Here is a 19,461-nt window from a genome sequence, read left to right on the forward strand (position 1 = left end):
AACTGGAATTCCATCACCACCACTAGCTTTGTTCCTAGTGATGCTTCCTAAGGCCCACTTGACTTTGCATTCCAGATGTCTGGCTCTAGGTCTGTGATCACACCATCGTGATTATCTGGGTCGTGAAGATCTTTTCTGTATAGTTCTTCTGTGTATTCTTGCCACCCCTTAATATCTTCTGCTTCTGTTAGGTCCATACCATTTTTATCCTTTATTGAGCCCATTTGCATGAAATGTTCCCTTGGTATCGTTCATTTTCTTGAAGAGATCTCTAGTCTTTCCCATTCTGTTGTTTTCCTCTATTTCTTTGCCGTGATCACTGAGGAAGGCTTTCTTATCTCTCCTTGCTCTTCTTTGGAACTCTGCATTCAAATGGTTATATCTTTCCCTTTCACTTCTCTTCTTTTCATAGCTATTTGTAAAGCCTCCTCAGACAAACATTTTGTCTTTTTGCATTCCTTTTCTTGGGGATGGTCTTAATCCCTGCCTCCTGTTTAATGTCACAAACCTCTGTCCATAATTCTTCAGGCACTCTGTCCATCAGATCTAATCCCTTGAAACTATTTCTCATAAGGGGCTTGATTTAGGTCATACCTGAACCCTAAATTTGACTTAGGTCATCTCTAGTATAGTAATGCTCAAAATTCTCCAAGCCAGACTTCAACAGTATATGAACCGTGAACTTCCAGATATTCAAGCCAGATTTAGAAAAGGCAGAGGAACCAGAGATCAAATCTCCAACATCTGTTGGATCATCAAAAAAGCAAGACAATTCCAAAAAGACATCTAAACCTGCTTTATTAACTATGGCAAAGCCTTTGACTGGGTGGATCACAACAAACTGTGGAAAATTCTTCAAGAGATGGGAATACCAGGCCACCTGACCTGCTTCTTGAGAAATCTGTATGTAGGTCAGAGAGCAACAGTTAGAACTGGACATGGAACAACAGACTGGTTCCAAATCAGGAAAGGAGTACATCAAGGTTATATTGTCACCCTGCTTATTTAACTTATACGGAGAGTACATCATGAGAAACGCTGGGCTAGATGAAGCACAAGCTGGAATTAAGATTGCCGGGAGAAATATCAATAACCTCAGATATGCAGATGACATCACCCTTATAGCAGGGAGTGAAGAACTAAAGAGCCTCTTGATGAAAATGAAAGAGGAGAGTGAAAAAGTTGGCTTAAGGCTCAGCATTCAGAAAACTAAGATCATGGCATCCAGTCCCATCACTTCATGGCAAATAGATGGGGAAACAGTGAAAACAGTGACAGACTAATTTTTTTAGGCTCCAAAATCACTGCAGATGGTGAGTGAAGCCATGAACTTAAAAGATGCTTGCTCCTTGGAAGAAAAGTTGTGACCAACCTAGATAGCATATTAAAAAGCAGAGACACTATTTTTCAGATAAAGGTCCATCTAGTCAAAGCTATGCTTTTTCCAGTAGTCATGTATGTATGTGAGAGTTGAACCATAAAGAAAGCTGAGTGTGGAAGTACTGATGCTTTTGAACTGTGGTGTTGGAGAAGACTCTTAAAAGTCTCTTGGACTGCAAGGAGATCCAACCAGTCCATCCTAAAGGAAACCAGTCCTGAATATTCATTGGAAGGACTGATGCTGAAGCTGAAACTCCAATACTTTGGCCACATGATGCGAAGAACTGGCTCATTTGAAAAGATCCTGATGCTGAGAAAGATTTAAGTTGGGTGGAGAAGGGAATGACAAAGGACGAGATGGTTGGATGGCATCACCGACTCAATGGACAGGAGTTTGAGTAAACTCCACAAGTTGGTGATGGACAGGGAGGCCTGGAGTGCTACAGTCCTTGGGGTCACAAAGAGTCAGAAACAACCGAGTGAACTGACTGAACTGACTATCGACTTTAACCACTCTTAATTTTCCACCTGATGCTTCTCAGATGAAACAGGTAGTGTGAATTAAACTCAGAAAATTATGTGAGCAAATAAAACATCCCAGGGAATATGTTTTTCTTTTTCCACTAGTACCAATGGTATGTCAGCCAAGTTTTCTTGCCATCTCTTTCTGTGAGGTAAGCTGATTTCTTGTTCCTAAGAGATCCATTTATATTTTCAGCTTCATACAGACACCTATTACATCCCTACCTTTCATAAGTCTTAGGTATCAAGTGCCTTCTTCAGTATCTTGTTTGACTATCAGAACAGAAACTCTGGGTACCTAGTATTTAGCAGTTTCCCTTGGAGCAAAAGCTATGTCCAATATTCCAAATTTCTATTTTCAGTCTTTTTCAAACTCCAGATCATTTTTTAAAAACCAAGTCATTAATTTAAAAGCAAATTTTCAGGAAAATATGTTTTAGACAAGATAATAAATCTGATCCACCATCCATATTGCCATAAATGGAAATCTTTTCCCTTTTATTAAAGCATATATTGATATCCCTCACTATAATTTGAAGTATTTCTTTAATATATTGATATAATTTCTGTACACTAAGTGCTAATTTTATATCAATGCACTTCAACTCCTTTTTTGCTTTTAATAATGAACACTTTTATTATATATATTTTATATGTAGGAAAACTATTAGTATTTTTGTAAATTGGTGATTATCTTTATAATGGAATGAACTCTTTAATCTTAAAATATTTATATTTTTTCTTTCATCCTTTCAAGCATTTGTACTTCTTATTTCTTTGTATTATCTAATCATAGATAGGATTTCCATAATATTATGATGACTTCAACGGGAAGAAGTCCACTATCATATCATAAGACATGATGCTACTATTACCATTTATTTCTACTTTGAATGTTTACAATTATGGTAGGATGTTAACATTGATAAACACAGTTTTGGCTTCAACTGAGGCACTCACTATTTTATTTTATCCTTTGAACTAGTAATGGTGCTTTCCTGTATTTGCTTGTATTGAAACATTCTACTATTAAAACTATCAGGGCAAGGACTCTTGTATTCATGCCCTACTTTTAAAGTAACATTTTCATCACCATTTATAAAAGTATATATTAGTATGTCATGTCCTTTCTATTACTATTTTAATCTACAACTATTTTATTATAATAATTAAAAATATTTCTTCTATCACTACCAAATTTTACCACCACCTAATTCATTTGTGGAATTTGTATCCCTTGAAGGTCTAAGAACTTTAAATACAAATTTTTCTGAACCCAACATTTAGAGCAAGAGGCACAAGGATTGGGCATGTTTCCTTTCATGGTTGCTGCTTTGCTAATGTTTTTAAATTTATTTCACTTGTCAAAAATACAAGCTTTGCATTTGTGTGTAAATGAATTTACTAGGATGACTTTTTCACAAATAGACTTCTACTATGAAATCCACAATAAAATAGTTTAAACCTTTCTGTTAAGAAAGTAAATTTATATCACACCTATAGTGGAGAGTTACAAATAAAATAAATAGAAAGATAACAAAGTAATCATTGCAGGATTCGTGTGAACATTACAACAGGGTGATGTAGTTGTTCCTTAAGACCACCATAACAAATCACTACAAAGTTAATCACTTAAAAAAACTGTTTTTTCATAATCAAGTACAAAATCAAGATAATGACAAGATTTTGTTGCTTCTGAAAACTGTAGGAGAAAAACCTTCCCTGTTTCTACAGCTTCTTATAAGGACATTTGTCATTGAATTTAGGGCCCAGGCAGATAATATAGGATAATCACGCCTCAGAATCTTCCATTTAATTACACCAATAAAGATCCTTTTTCCAACTAAGGTCACATAGACAGGTTCTGGGTGTTACAATTAGGACTTGTCTATCAGAGCTACCATTTCAACCTTATGCTACAGGTGATAAAACTAAATACCCTACAATCATCATTTTCAAACAAACAGAATTTATTCTAACAAGAAGGAAAAGGCTTATAGTAATTCAAACCCCTCCATTAGGGATTGCATATGAAAGTCATGGCAATAAATTACTCAAAGAGAACAGATTATCAAGACCTTGCTCATATAAAAAACTAAACTAGACAGGTATTCAATCTTATATTGCCAAGATACAGAATATGGAGAAATATATCTTAAGTAAAATTAAGGTATATTAATTTTATATACCTTTTCTTTTTTTAATTTCATATATGATATTATACATGTTTCAATGTCATTCTCCCAAATCATCCCACCCTCTCCCTCTCCCACAGAGTCCAAAAGACTGTTCTCTACATCTGTGTCTCTTTTGCTGTCTCCATACAGGGTTATTGTTACCATCTTTCTAAATTCCATATATATGTTGTTAGCATACTGTATTGGTGTTTTTCTTTCTGGCTTACTTCACTCTGCATAATAGGCTCCAGTTTCATTCACCTCATTAGAACTGATTCAAATGTATTCTTTTTTTTTTAATTTTTATTTTTACTTTATTTTACTTTACAATACTGTATTGGTTTTGCCATACATTGACCTGAATCCACCACGGGTGTCAAATGTATTCTTTTTAACGGCTGAGTAATACTCCATTGTGTATATGAACCACAGCTTTCTTATCCATTCATCTGCTGATGGACATCTAGGTTTCTTCCATGTCCTGGCTGTTATAAACAGTGCTGTGATGAACATTGGGGTACACGTGTCTCTTTCAATTCTGGTTTCCTTGGTGTGTATGCCCAGCAGTGGGATTGCTAGGTCATAAGGCAATTCTATTTGCAGTTTTTAAAGGAATCTCCACACTGTTCTCCATAGTGGCTGTACTAGTGTGCATTCCCACCAACAGTGCAAAAGGGTTCCCTTTTCTCCACACCCTCTCCAGCATGTATTGCTTGTAGACTTTTGGATCACAGCCATTCTGACTGGTGTGAAATGGTATCTCATTGTGGTTTTGATTTGCATTTCTCTGATGATGAGTGATGTTAAGCATCTTTTCATGTGTTTGTTAGCCATCTGTATGTCTTCTTTGGAGAAATGTCTATTTAGTTCTTTGGCCCATTTTTTGATTGGGTCATTTATTTTTCTGGAATTGAGCTGCATAAGTTGTTTGTATATTTTTGAGATTAGTTGTTTGTCAGTTGCTTCATTTGCTATTATTTTCTCCCATTCCGAAGGCTGTCTTTTCACCTTGCTTAAGTTTCCTTTGTTGTGCAGAAGCTTTTAAGTTTAATTAAGTCCCATTTGTTTATTTTTGCTTTTATTTCCAATATTCTGGGAGGTGGATCATAGAGGATCCTGCTGTGATTTATGTCGGAGAGTGTTTTGCCTATGTTCTCCTCTAGGAGTTTTACAGTTTCTGGTCTTATGTTTAGATCTTTAATGCATTTTGAGTTTATTTTTGTGTATGGTGTTAGAAAGTGTTCTAGTTTCATTCTTTTACAAGTGGTTGACCAGTTTTTCCAGCACCACTTGTTAAAGAGACTGTCTTTAATCCATTGTATATTCTTGCCTCCTTTGTCAAAGATAAGGTGTCCATAGGTACATGGATTTATTTCTGGGCTTTCTATTTTGTTCCATTGATCTATATTTCTGTCTTTGTGCCAGTACCGTACTGTCTTGATGACTGTGGCTTTGTAGTAGAGCCTAAAGTCAGGTTGATTCTGTCAGTTTTGTTCAAACACATATTTTTTCTATTGTTAACTTTATGTGTTTATTATATTTATAATAAAAAATAAAGACTATCCTAGACTTTATGAAGCAACTGAGTTGCCTATTCTTTCTTTCCTAAAGCTTTTATTGAATAAAATTGAGACTTCTGTCTTACTGTTTCAATTTTAAGGTTTTACATTTTGCATTTCCACATAAAATCATTTTTGGTAACTTAAATTCCATTAGAGAGCTCCTCTATTTTATCCACATATTCAAGCTTATTTGAAAGAAAAAGAACAAATAGTAATTTATTATCCTTTTATTTTCCCCTGTATTTGTGGGTCTTTTCTCGTTATCATTTCTATGGTGAGGTATTTGTATTGTTTTTCTCTTTTTTGCCTCTAATTGGTTAACCAATGATTTACCTAATTCATTATTTTCACAACCAGTCTCTAACGGACAATCTTATTATTGTCTTTTTTTTTTTTTTATCACTTATTCCTGATTTTGCTTTAATTAGTTTTATTCTCTGAGTTTATTTGGTTTTTAATTCTAATTAACTTCAATGTAAATAGCTCCATGTGGCTGCTGCTGCTGCTGCTGCTGCGTCACTTCAGTCGTGTCTGACTCTGTGAGACCCCATAGACGGCAGCCCACCAGGCTCCCCCGTCCCTGTGGCTTGATGCCATCCAACCATCTCATCCTCTGTTGAGTTTGCTTGAAATATTAGTTACTACTGTTACTGTTCTTACTCTACAAATAACTTTTGTCAGTGCTCTTCTGGCTCTGCAACTTTGTTCTTTCATCAGAGTGCTTACTGTTTTGCATCATGCGGTGCCAGGTTTCACTTGCACTTTCACAAGATTTCACTTGCTTCAAGATGATGGACTGGGGAGAATCTATCCTACTCCCTTTTTGATGAGGAGGTTAGAAAACTTACTGATTTGGGTTTGCACCTAAAATTGTTCTCCTTTCTTCCCACTTACTTCTGACAAAGGTTTATTCCTTGATCAAACTCTAGTCAGGCTCCTCTGAGTCCTGCTTTCCACTGGGTCTCAAACTTGACCTTAAACAAACACAAACACTTGAGCTAACTTGAGCTAAACACTAACTTGGAATCCAGCAGCTCATGACTGCAGCCCTAGGATGACCTTTGCCCCTTGAAATGCTTACCTAAGAAAACTCAAGGCTACTAAAATAATTTCCCCTTTGTTCCAGCCAACACCTTAAGATAGGGCCACTGTCTCTCAGGCTGTGGAGGGTGGGAGCCCATGTTTAAAAAGCACTAGTTAGCAAACCCAGGTGGGTTTCTTATGGACCAACCTCCTTCCAGCTTTAGTAATTTTTCACTTTCTGACTCTCCTGAGTACATGCCCACCCCCTCCTCACTGCCTCATCTTCCCTTTAAAATGCTCAGTGTCTTCTGCACAAATTCAAGCTGAATTCAGCTCCTGTTAGACCCTTTTTCCTACTGCAAAAGTATGTTACTGATTAAAATCTGTCCTTACCACTAGTGTCCAGCTTTGCTTATCTTTGGCACTTCTCAACATCAACAAATATTTTTCTTATTTCCAACAGAACAGAATAGAAAATTTTAGTTTGACACAGCTTTTTCCAAACATGTGTGACTGAAAAACTCTTCTGGGGAAATGTTACTAAATTTATAGAGGAAAAAAATTCCCTTATAAAAATGTTTAACTATTAAGTAACATCTGAACATTGTTTTTAAACTGGGAAATGTCTCTGGGGATTTTAATGTTTTAATGCAATTTGTGAATCAAATTTCCAAAGGGAAGATTTAAACTGCAGCCTTTTCCTAACGTATTTGGCCACAGTAACCATTTTTTTTTTTTTTTGGGAGCACCAGTCCCAGGACATTCCAGAACTAATGTTCCAAGAAAAACACTTTTTTGAAAACCCTGGCTTAAGGATTTTGAATCCAACATGTACATTTTACGTTTACATATTATTTCTGTGATTTACAGAAACATCAGATGATGGCAAGATTTTCTTCAAGTGTAGAATTTTTACCTTCTTATCAGAACCATCTCAGTATGTGTGTTAAAAAATGCAGATTTCTGGGCCATGCCCCAAACCTGCTGAATTGGTATCCCTCAGAATTCTAATAGGAATGTAAAAAGCAGAGACATTACTTTGCCAACAAAGGTCCATCTAGTCAAGGCTATGGTTTTTCCAGTGGTCATGTATGGATGTGAGAGTTGGACTGTGAAGAAAGCTGAGCACCGAAGAATAGATGTTTTTGAACTGTGGTGTTGGAGAAGATTTTTGAGAGTCCCTTGGACTGCAAGGAGATCCAACCAGTCCATTCTAAAGGAGATCAGTCCTGGTTGTTCTTTGGAAGGAATGATTCTGAAGCTGAAACTCCAGTACTTTGGCCACCTCATGCGAAGAGTTGTCTCATTGGAAAAGACCCTGATGCTGGGAGGGATTGGGGGCAGGAGGAGAAGGGGACGACCGAGGATGAGATGCCTGGATGGCATCACTGACTCGATGGACATGAGTTTGAGTGAACTCCGGGAGTTGGTGATAGAGAGAGAGGCCTGGCATGCTGCAATTCATGGGGTCGCATAGAGTCAGACATGACTGAGCCACTGAACTGAACTGAACTCTGTGACAACCTAGAGGGGTGGGATGGGGTGGGGGTGGGAGGGAAGTTCAAGAGGGAGGGGACATACGTATACCTACGGCTGGTTTACCTTGTTGTATGACAGAAATCAACACAACATTGTAAAGCAATCATCCTCCAACTAAAAATAAAAATAAATTTTTTTTTAAAGAATTCCAATGGGAGGTAGGACCTGGACTCAGAATTCTAAGTGTCCAAAGTTGGATAGTTGGATTCTTACCTACATTAAAGCCCAAGAATTCAGGTGAGGAATCTAACCTCTGGCTGCCCATTCAGGATCCACTGCTGACATCATTCCCCTAAAGCTGCAGGTTTTTTTCATTTCAAAGCAATAAGCTGAAGGAAGAAGTAGCAGAGAGCTCCTTAGACTGTATCTGCATAGAAAGAGAAAAAGTTCACTGATTAACTTTTCCCACTCAGCAGGTGCTAACCTTCCACTGTGCTCTCAAAAAGGCAACACTCCTTTCCAGCTGATACTTCCAAGGGTGTTGGCTGGCTATGTGTTTCCTGATAATTAAATATAGTGATTCCCTCCAGCCTTACAAATGTGTAACAATTACAAATTGATTCTATAAGCCATCAAACTAACTCCATAAAAACTTATTTCTAAAAGAATATTTATTAAAAAAAAACCACCTCATTTGACTATGCTTTTAAAATCTATTATTTAAATTGATTTTATCCAATTCTTCCAGATTAGAGAAAGAGGAAGTAAACCATTTAAATTTTTTAAATCCAGAGTAAATATTCTGATTTCTTCAGCATTTCCAAGTAAGATGGACATGCTTCTCTTTTGGTATTAATACCTCTTCCTCTCCATCCTCCCCCTCTTCTTCTACCTCCTCTTTATCTTTTCCCCTCCTCTTTCACTTCTCCTCCTCTTCCTTTTTTGCAGCCTCTCAATTTTAATTTTCTGTTCAATACAGAAAATGAGATATGTATTGTTAACTATGCATATTGTAATGAAGACTGCTTAAATGCCTTTTGAAATCGTTTATTTCTAGACTTTGCAATATGTTCTCCCCATTAGGAATATAGGCTCTTCAAGAAAATGGCTCTTGAGGGTTCTAAAACAAGGGGTAAGGCTGAATGAACAGTCAGTTTGAGGAGAACTGCTTTATGTGTACCTCTGGGACTTTTTATAATTGTGAAGAAGAAGAAAAAACTGAAGCTGAGTAGAGAAGTGCCATGTTCTTTAAGAAACAAATCCAAGCATGGAATGTAATTCAGTGGTTCTCAAACTTCAGTGTGCATCAAAATCACCTGAAAAGCTTCTTAACCCAGATTGCTAGGGCTACCCCCAAGGTTTCAGCAGGTCTAGGGTAGGGCTTGAGGACTGACATTTCTAATACATTTCCAGGTGATTCTGTTGGTCCAGGGACCACGTACTCTACTTCCAGATAACTCTGCTCTACATGCTTTCTATCTCTCTTATTTCCCTGGAAGGAAAAAACATCTATAAATGAAAGAAGATAAAACCTAAAAGGCAACATGCAATCAGCATCGTGGAAAGGCTGGCAATCACAAATATAATTTTCAACAGGTATTATCTATGATGGTTCACTAAGAGCCAAGCAGCTGGTTCCAATGTATGACAGAATCTAGCAGGATACATTTTTAAAATTAAACAGGATGCTGTAACAAAGAAACAGTTAAAGACTGGTGAGGAATGTATTGGGCTGGCCAAAAATTCCTTCAGGTTTTTCCATAACATCTTATGGAAAAGCCCACACAGAACTTTTTGCCTAACCTAATAACAGAGGTCATTTAAATGTTGCTCTAAAATGTATTTTTAAATGAATTGGTAGTATGTTCTTTAATCTTAAATAATTGCTTATATTAATAAGGAATCGGACATATATGTTAAGAGATCTATGGAGTGTTGAATAAAAATACTTACCTGAATTCTATTTCATATTTTGCAGGAGAGTCTTGTGATTCATTTTTTGGAGGCTATATCTTATAAATTTTATGAGTTACAACTCTAAGCCCCAAATTACTAAGTAACAATAAAATACAAACTATTAAAAATGTTTTATCAAAAGATAATCCATATTTTCTTCTAAGCTTTTTCCAAAAATTCAATGTAAAATAATAAAGCCCTTCTTAATCCCCTCAACCCAAATGCTATACTCATTCCCAAAGATGACTACTGTAGCAGTATTCTATATAAAAGGGCTTATCTTATTCACTTCCTCAGTGTGTGGCCAATATAGCACCCTCTTCTTTTCATCTTGTATGTAGGTCTAAGCAGTATTTTCCCTCCTACATTTGAGTTATTCATCTCAGGATTTTAAAATTTTATCTAGGACTTTCAAACTAAAAGAGTTAAATTCTGAACAGTAAGGTATAATGAAAGAGCCTTCAGGATAATTTAAATACATCATTAACTGGCTAATATGACAAGAAATTCCAATCAACCTTTATCAGTTGCATCTCTCTTCCATGACCCTTCAACCTACTTTCCTTTGAACTACTTTGAGCTGTAGAACTACTTTGAAAATTCTCCTGAGGAATGTAAATGACTTGCATTTTCAGTCACCCCCTGACAATTTTCATTCACTATTTAACAGGCAATTATCTGACCATCCAGAGTTACAAATAACTCTCCAGGAGAATGGAGTGTCCTCTGAGTTCAGTGAAGAGGTGAGAGCCCATATGCCAATAATAGCCAGGATTTTAGTCCTGTAACTTCTCTTTTCTCCTTCAGGTTTCTTTACCCAACTTTTTCTCCTGATCTTCTCAGTGTGATAAATCTAATAATATACCATCTCCCAAGAATCAGTAAATTATAAACTGTTTGAGAAATGTGTTAAATACTGTGTATCTCAATGTCTTACACAATAAAGTTATGTAAGCAACACCGTATAGCAGTGGAATACATTTCTTATGCTCTGAAGGATAGTATATTCAAGGCATAAATTACTTTTTCAATTTAATTCAGTTAACCAAACATTTAATACCACTTTTACTTTTCTGGCTCTGTTTAAGAAGCAAGCACCATACACAGGTAAATAAGATAGGGATTTTTAAATAATTTTAATTCATAGGGAAAACGAGAAGAGTCACAATGGAGATGAGATTGCAACTGTTATGATGAAAGTTTACTAGCAGACTGGACAACATACATGGGAGAATAAAGGAGTGGGTTCCAGAAAGAAATAATTTCTGAATAGCTTCCTTGTACTCAATTTAATTATGGCAGCCACCGCTAAATACCTAGATTTTGGTTTATTCTTTCAACTGAAAATTTTTCTGATATTGGAATAAGAAAGAAGAAGAACATGTCAAGTAATCAATAACTTAATTCATCTTCAGTTACATATAGTAATATATATATAGATATATAAGCTCTTGAATCCTCAAAAGAGATCTATAGAATATGCATCTTTTCTCTCAACTCCTGCAGTTTCTCTATGCCCTCACTTGTCCCATTTCTACTTTTTTCTTCTCTGATTTATTTAAGTGAAAAGGATTATAACCTTGCTCTTGTATCCCTATGATACCTACATAAGTGTTAAACTATAATAGAAAAGAACCTGAGAATCGAGGAAGAGATAAGTGGATGACAGAGTAATAAGGACAGGCAAGAATAGTTTTAAAATGTCCACATCAGAAATTATGTGGAAGGAAACCTGCTCATTTCTGTTCTTTGTGGTTGTACTTCCAGGAGTCATCCATCCGTTTCTCCCTTCTTTCTTAGCCCTTGAATCAGTCAGTCAGTCAGTCAATGCCAATCTCTTTCTCTAGTGTGTACGCATACACAAACACACACCACCACACCACCACACCACCATCACTACAACACACCACCTAGGGCCCCGCCCATAGGTTTGAATCAGTATACTTGCTTACAACTGTTAAGAAAAATTTTCCTCAAAATTTGAGATCTAAAATGGGAATGCAATCACAAATCTTCCTCAACTTACCATGGGATCATATCCTGATAAAGCCACCATCAAGCTGAAAATATCGCATGTCAAAAATGCATTTAATACATCTACCCTACCAGATATCACAGTTTAGCCTTCCCTATCTTAAACTTGCTTGGAACACTTACACTAACTTACAGTTGAACAAAATCAGCTAACACAAGGTCTCTTTTATAACAAAGTGTTCAATAGTGCATGAAATGTATTGAATACTGTTCTGAATGTGAAAATAGAATGGCTGTATGTGCACAGAATGGTCATAAGTGTATGGGTTGTTTATTCTTTCGATCTCAAGGTTGACTGGGAGCTGTGGCCTCATTGCTGCCACTTGACATCACATGAGAGTATCATACCCAAAATTCAAATGTGAAGTACAATATCTACTGAATATGTATTGCTTTCACACAATCATAAAGTAGAAAAATCAGAAGTCAAACCATCATAAGTTGGGGGTCATCTATCTGCAGTAGGTCTAAGGACAGAGGCTCTTTCATGTGTGTGTGAAAATAAAAATAGTTGAAACTCAATGGAATTTAAAAATTTTTTAAATTTGCCCTTAATCTACACAAAAATATAGAGATATACCAATACAACTTTTTAAACTCCCATTAACCCTTGAATTTAGTTGGTGATATTTCATGTGTAAACCTGGTTCCTTATTTTTCATCACATGACTTTCACCATCTAAATGTTTTGTCATCCTACTTTTCACCTTCTTTTGCTCCATGGAGACTGGAATATACTTTTACTTGCTCTTTGGGGTATTCTGAATAAGTTAAATTTAAATCACCATTCCATGATTTTCTGAATGAAAATAAATTACCATCAATTATCTTTTACTCATTATTTTGTTGAGCTGTTATGTTTTTATTCCTGCCTTTACTAACTGTATAAAATATATAGTGGGCTTTTCATCAACATGACTGTCATCAGATATACTGAGAAATTTTATAAGAAATAACAAATGGACAGACTACTGGGGTAAAAAAATGATGTCTTCTACTTTTAACTCCTATAGTTCATCTGCTGTGAATCTAATTAGGTGTCAGGATCTAAGGTACAATTATCACAATTTAAATGACAAAGAATTTTTCATTTTATAAGTCTCTAAAAGCCCTACAAATTATTCCCCAGACTGCTTCCTAGTTGATACTGCCTACTATATTTCATTAATGTATTCCATTCTGATGTTAACAGGACAGTTGATTAGAGGCTCTATTCCCAAACAGGGTTGCATTATGCCTTAGGCACTTTGCTCTGTGAAAGAAGGAAATGGCAACCCACACAGATATTCCTGCCTGGAAAATTCCATGGACAGAAGAGCCTGGGCAATAGTCCATAGGGTAGCAAAGAGTGGACATACTGAGGGCATGCACATGTGTGCACAGTCACACACACAAACACACACACACATTCTTTGCTCTATGGGTCCGTTATTCTAACAAAAAATAAACAGATATATACACACACACACGTATATATAACATACACATATTACACACATACATTTATAATATATTTAATATATATTAAAAGTATATTTTATAGGTTTTTGATATAAAGATGAATATAATCAAGTTTGTGTTAAAAATATAAACATTTTCTTCAGCTCTAAAAGTTTTTATTCTGACTTAAAGTAAAATGTCAATATTTTTGTAGGCCTCCCCAAATTTAGTGGGCACTTGGTTCTGTGCTTTCTCTGCCTACTGGACAAGTCAGTCCTGCTCCCCACAATCTCCATGGCTCTCTCTTCATGTCCTTCAAGTCTTTGCTATTGACACCTACCTTGACCTCCCTACTTAAAATTATACCTTCTCCTTGCTCCGACACTTCCAATCTTTCATATGTTTCTCTATATACCTTTCATATACTATGTCACCTTTTTATACACTAAGATTGACTTGTTACTTATGCGTGTTTCCTCAGAATATGAGCTCCATGAGGTCACAGCTTTATCTCCAAATCCCTGAACAGCATATGGCATTGAGTAACATCTCAATAATCCTCTCCTAAATGAAATAGGTAGGAAATAAGTCTTTGCCTATTTTATTCTTCACATTTTGTAAATTTCTATTTTATTTTTGATGGTCCCAGAAACTAAAGGGTGGGATAGAGGAATGTTTTCACATGCTAGCAGATCAATGTGTAATATGAGGGTGGTTTTAAAGACTGCATTAAAAATGAGCTTTGTGCTTTAAAGATACAAACATAACAAAAAAGTTTTGCATCAGTTGTCAGTCTTGCTGTATCCCTCCAAGGTCCTCATTATTTATATTTTAACTTGGTCTGAAAGGCCATTGTTATATTTGAAAGTACCATGTCCCTTTCAGAACGTCAGCATTGTTTTAGTCAAATCCAAGCCATAATCACAACATGATCCTTAGAAAGCAGAAGTATGAATACTCTCCCTGAATATTATATTGTCATGAGAGGGAGGAAAAAGAAAAAAGAGGAGGAAAGCTACAGTTTTTCATACCTATTATGTGCTACGAGCTGTAAGGCTCTCTATATGTAATCTCTTGAATCCTCAGAACAGCTCTATGAAGTAGGTGTTAGTGTGTGCTCACTTAGTCCTATCTGACTTTGCAATCCCATGGACTGTAGCCTGCAATGTTTCTCTGTCCATGGAACTTCCCAGGCAAGAGAACTGGAGTGGGTTGCCATTTCCTCCTCTAGGGGATCTTCCTGACCCAGAAATCAAATTTGTGTCTCCAGTGTTTCCTAGAGGAATTTTTTTTTTTAATCACTGTGCTACCTGGGAAATCCCAGGTATTAGTATTCCTAACTAAAAAGTAGGGAAGTACCATTCAGATTCTATTCTACCTTAACAGAATTTGCCTGAAAGCACATGTCTGGCAAAGATGAACTAGGATTTAAACCATTATCTATTGGGCTTTACAGCTTGAGGATTTTCAATTACACTTTTGTCACAAAAAGAGCATTGTAAGTACTGGTTTAAAAAAAAAGCACCAGGATCCTGGGGACAATGAAAGGCTACAAAAGGACTGCTAAGTCTGGAGCAACACTGTGTATGACAGGGACTTGCATCACTCATTTCTTTAACAAAGAATAACAGCAAATGGTTATAGGCTCATGTGACAACATGACTGTGTATTCTCAGTGACTTTGTTTATTTTTAAGTTTCTATTCACTGATTTTACTGTAAAAGTCCCTGTCCAGTAATTTTACCATGAAACTTCTTTTATTATTCTTATTGATGAGAAATAGCCAGAGTTGGGTATCACTGATACTGGCTTCAACTTATTGAGATCAATCTACTGCTATAAATTCATTTCTCTCAAAAATATTTGTATCACCAACCCCTGTTTAAATAACCAGTCTTCATATAAAGAAGGAATGTGGGCTATCTGAAATCATCACGTTTTATTTGATTACAATTATTTCCATTAGGGCCAACTTCAAAGCCAAAACACAAAACTTGTTCAGAGAAAGCATCAACAATAAATAAAAATTTTCCATACTTTTGAGGGTAACTGTTTCTGTAAAAGTACTGGTGTAAAATGTAAAAAAATAAAAAAGATGACTAATTTTAATCAACATTTGACAATAAGCAAATTCTGGTTTTTTCAGATATAAGCATTTTGGTATATGTAAAATAAGTACTGTGGAGTTGAGTACACATTTCTTATCTCTTTATCATTCAGTCAGCAAAAATTTCTTAGTTGTCTATTGTACATAAAGGTCTGTGTTCTATAGCACTCATAATTATATCAAAATATAAAATATTGTTAGACACTAGACTTGACCTAGAAAAATGTTTACCCTTGAGTTGGAATAATAAGACAAAAAGTATGGCTTACAGAGATTAATCACCAAATGGTAAATCCATGTTGTCTGAAGCCCAAGACTACCTCATTCTTCATGGTACTAACTCCTGAACATTCTCACAAGCCAGTAACCAAAAGTTTTATGTTTGGCTCGATAGGGACCATCCTGAGTGATGGTCAGCTTACCAGTTTAGTGACACTGTGACAGCTGAATGACGGACAGCAAGGTATTTAGCTCTCTATGCTTCAGTGCACTCTTAAAATAGAGATAATTTCTACCATAAAGAGTTGCTCTGGGATCACAGAAGATGTATTTAAAATGCCTGGCATAATAAAAGGTGTGAGGTGATATCTCCTTGTGGTTTTAAGTTGCATTTCCCTGACAATTGGTGAGATATGACTGCATGTCCTTTGGAACTGCTATTACCAAAAAGGCAAGAAATAACAAGTGTTAGAGAGAACGAGGAGAAAGAAAACCCTTTTACATTGACAATGGGAATATAAATCGGTGCAGCCTCTATGGAAAAAAAATATAGTGATTCCTTAAAAATATTAAAAATAGAACCAGCATGTTATCCAGCTATTCCACTTTGGGGTATTTATCTGAAAAATATGAAAACACTAATTTGAAAAGATATATGTGCCCCTTTGCTCATTATAGCACTGTCTGCAAGCCAAGATATGGACAACCCAAGTGTCCACAAACGGATGAGTAGATAAAGATGTGTTGTGTGTGTGTGTGTATACACACACACAATGGAATACTACTCAGCCATAAAAAGATGAAATTTTGCTATTTGTGATGACATGGATGGACCTTGAGGGTTTTATGCTAAGTGAGCAAGTCACATGAAGAAAGACAAATACTGTAAGATTTAATTTATACATGGAATATTAGAAAACAAAATAGATGAAGAAACCAGACAGAAACAAACACATAGATACAGAGAACAGAGTAGCAGTTACTGAAACAAAGAGATAAGGGGAAGACAAAAATAGGTAAATGGGATCAACTGTATGGTGACAGATAAAAACTAAACTTTTGGTGGTGAGCATGCTGTAGTATAAACAGAAACCAAAATATAATGCTGCCCACATGCAACTTTTACAATGTTATAAACCAGTGATAGGTCAATAAAACTAAATTAATTAACTAATTTTAAAATGTCTGGCATGTATTTAGCACTTAAACAATAGTAAGTTTTAGTTCTAAAAGCAATATATGTCCAGGAAAACAACAATAGAGAAGAAAAAAATGAAAAATATATTTCCCTATATTTCGATAATACGTATACAGCTTCAAGTGCTTCTCTGGTGGCTCAGATGATAAAGAATCTGCCTGCAATGTGGGAGACCTGGGTTCACCCCCTGGGTTGGGAAGATCCCCTGGAAGAGGGCATGGCAACACACTCTGGTATTCTTGCCTGGAGAATCCCCTTGGACAGAGCAGTCTGGCAGGCTTCAGTCCATGGGGTTGCAAAGAGTCAGACACGACTGAGTGACTAAGTACAGCACAGCATACAGCTTCAAATGTGCCAGAGGTAAATGTTTTCATAGAGCTTGGGCAGTCGTAAGATATTCAAAATTAATTTGATATACAATATGAACATAGTAATCAATGAATGATCCCATTTGGTTATATAATGCTTCCTCTTCAGATAAGATTTTAAAAAAGAAAAAGACCTTTGCATTATAGTTAAACTGTTTCATAACATGCCATCATGCCACCAATTTATGCTTCCATTATATCAATTTTCTTACTTAATTGTTCATTAACTATCATTTTTTCTTCCTAGACCACAAGCTCCATGAGGGCAGGGCCCCTTTTTTCTGTCACTATATCGTCAATGTCAAGCAGTGTTCCTGGTACAGAGTATTAGGCTCAATAAATGTCAGTTGATTAAATTAGTGAATTAATAGTGGTTTGTGAAGGGAGAGGGATTTCATTTTTATTGAATATGTTCCAGGCATTTTATCCCATTTAATCTTTGAAAAAAAGTTTTGAAGTAGTTTTCTTATTCCCATTTTATGGTTTAGGAAACTGAGGCTCAGAGAGTTTAATTAATGTGTCCAAGGAAAAGATAGATTCAACTGAATGCAGAGTTCCAGAGAATAGCAAGGAGAGATAAGAAAGCCTTCTTAAGTGAACAATGCAAAGAAATAGAAGAAAAACAATAGAATGGGAAAGAGTAGAAATATCTTCAAGAAAATTGGAGATACCAAGGGAACATTTCATGCAAAGATGGCCAGTCAATCCTAAAGGAAATCAACCCTGAATATTCATTGGAAGGACTGATGCTGAAGCTAAAGCTCCAATACTTTGGCCACTTGATGCAAAAAGCCGACTCACTGGAAAAGACCCTGATGATGGGAAAGATTGAGGGCAGAAGAAGGGAAAGAGAGAGGATGACGATTGGATTAAAATCACCAACTCAATGGACAAGAGTTTGAGCAAACTCTGGGAGATAGTGAAGGACAGGGAGGCCTGGCGTGCTGCAGTCCATGGGGTTGCAAAGAGTTGGACATGACTTAGCAACTGAACAGCAAGTTTATTTACATCAGAAGAATTTAATCCCAGGTCTTGATTTAAAACACATGTCATTTCCCCTCTACCACTCAAACTATGGCCTTGCTTGTTTTCGATGAATCAAGTTAGGCTTTACTGTCTGAGGGAAATTAGCAGTTATCTGTGTCTGCTGAGAAGTTGCAGCTTCTGAAATTTTTCAACATTAAGTAAGGAAGTAATAAAATTCATCTTTTCAGTTATTCCTGCAAGAGATATGATAGAAAGAACAAACATTAGGACAGTGTGTTTAATCCTCTCCTCCACTACCTCCAACATTGGAAGTTAGCTATTCTGGAAAAAACACCTGGCTTCAAAGACAGATGGTGGGAAGACATAACAAACATGCAAGATACTTCAGAACAAAAATGATAGAAAGGAAGGAATACAACAGAAATAAACAAAATCCTAGCCTAGAAGAAAATACCTAAAGGAACAGAAGAAAATTCCTCACGTGAATTTCAATCTATAGATCATTTTAAGAAAACAAACAATATGAGATTATTTAGGAGAATTGTGGTCAGAAAGAACAAATACTCATATACAAGTAATCAAGAAAAGAGAAACAGCAAGAAACAAATGGCAATATAACTGAAAATAATGATGAAAAGGAAAGAGTAGAAATAATCAGAGTGAACACAGAAGAAAAAGGAGAAAAGATTAAGAAGTAGGAAGATATTTTAAAGCCAAGAGAGTAAAGCCATGGACAGAAAGATGAGCCAACAGTGTCACTGAAGAAGAGAATTTTACACATACAAACAGGGAAAAAGTTAGTTTCTGAAATTCTAAATGGAGAAAATTTATTTAATGAAGAAAGAACTGATTCAGCAAATTGATAAGGTACCGTAAATTCCAGGAAAATGTGAAAAGATACTCAATGATGAGTTAAGTTCTGATAAAGTAATTTAGCATCAACAATAAAGAAAAAATGCACTCAACCAGCCACAAAAATCCTTGACACAATGGGAGAAGTTCAGGCTAG

Source organism: Capra hircus, chromosome 2, assembly GCF_001704415.2.
Source record: "Capra hircus breed San Clemente chromosome 2, ASM170441v1, whole genome shotgun sequence".
Lineage (NCBI taxonomy): Eukaryota > Metazoa > Chordata > Mammalia > Artiodactyla > Bovidae > Capra > Capra hircus.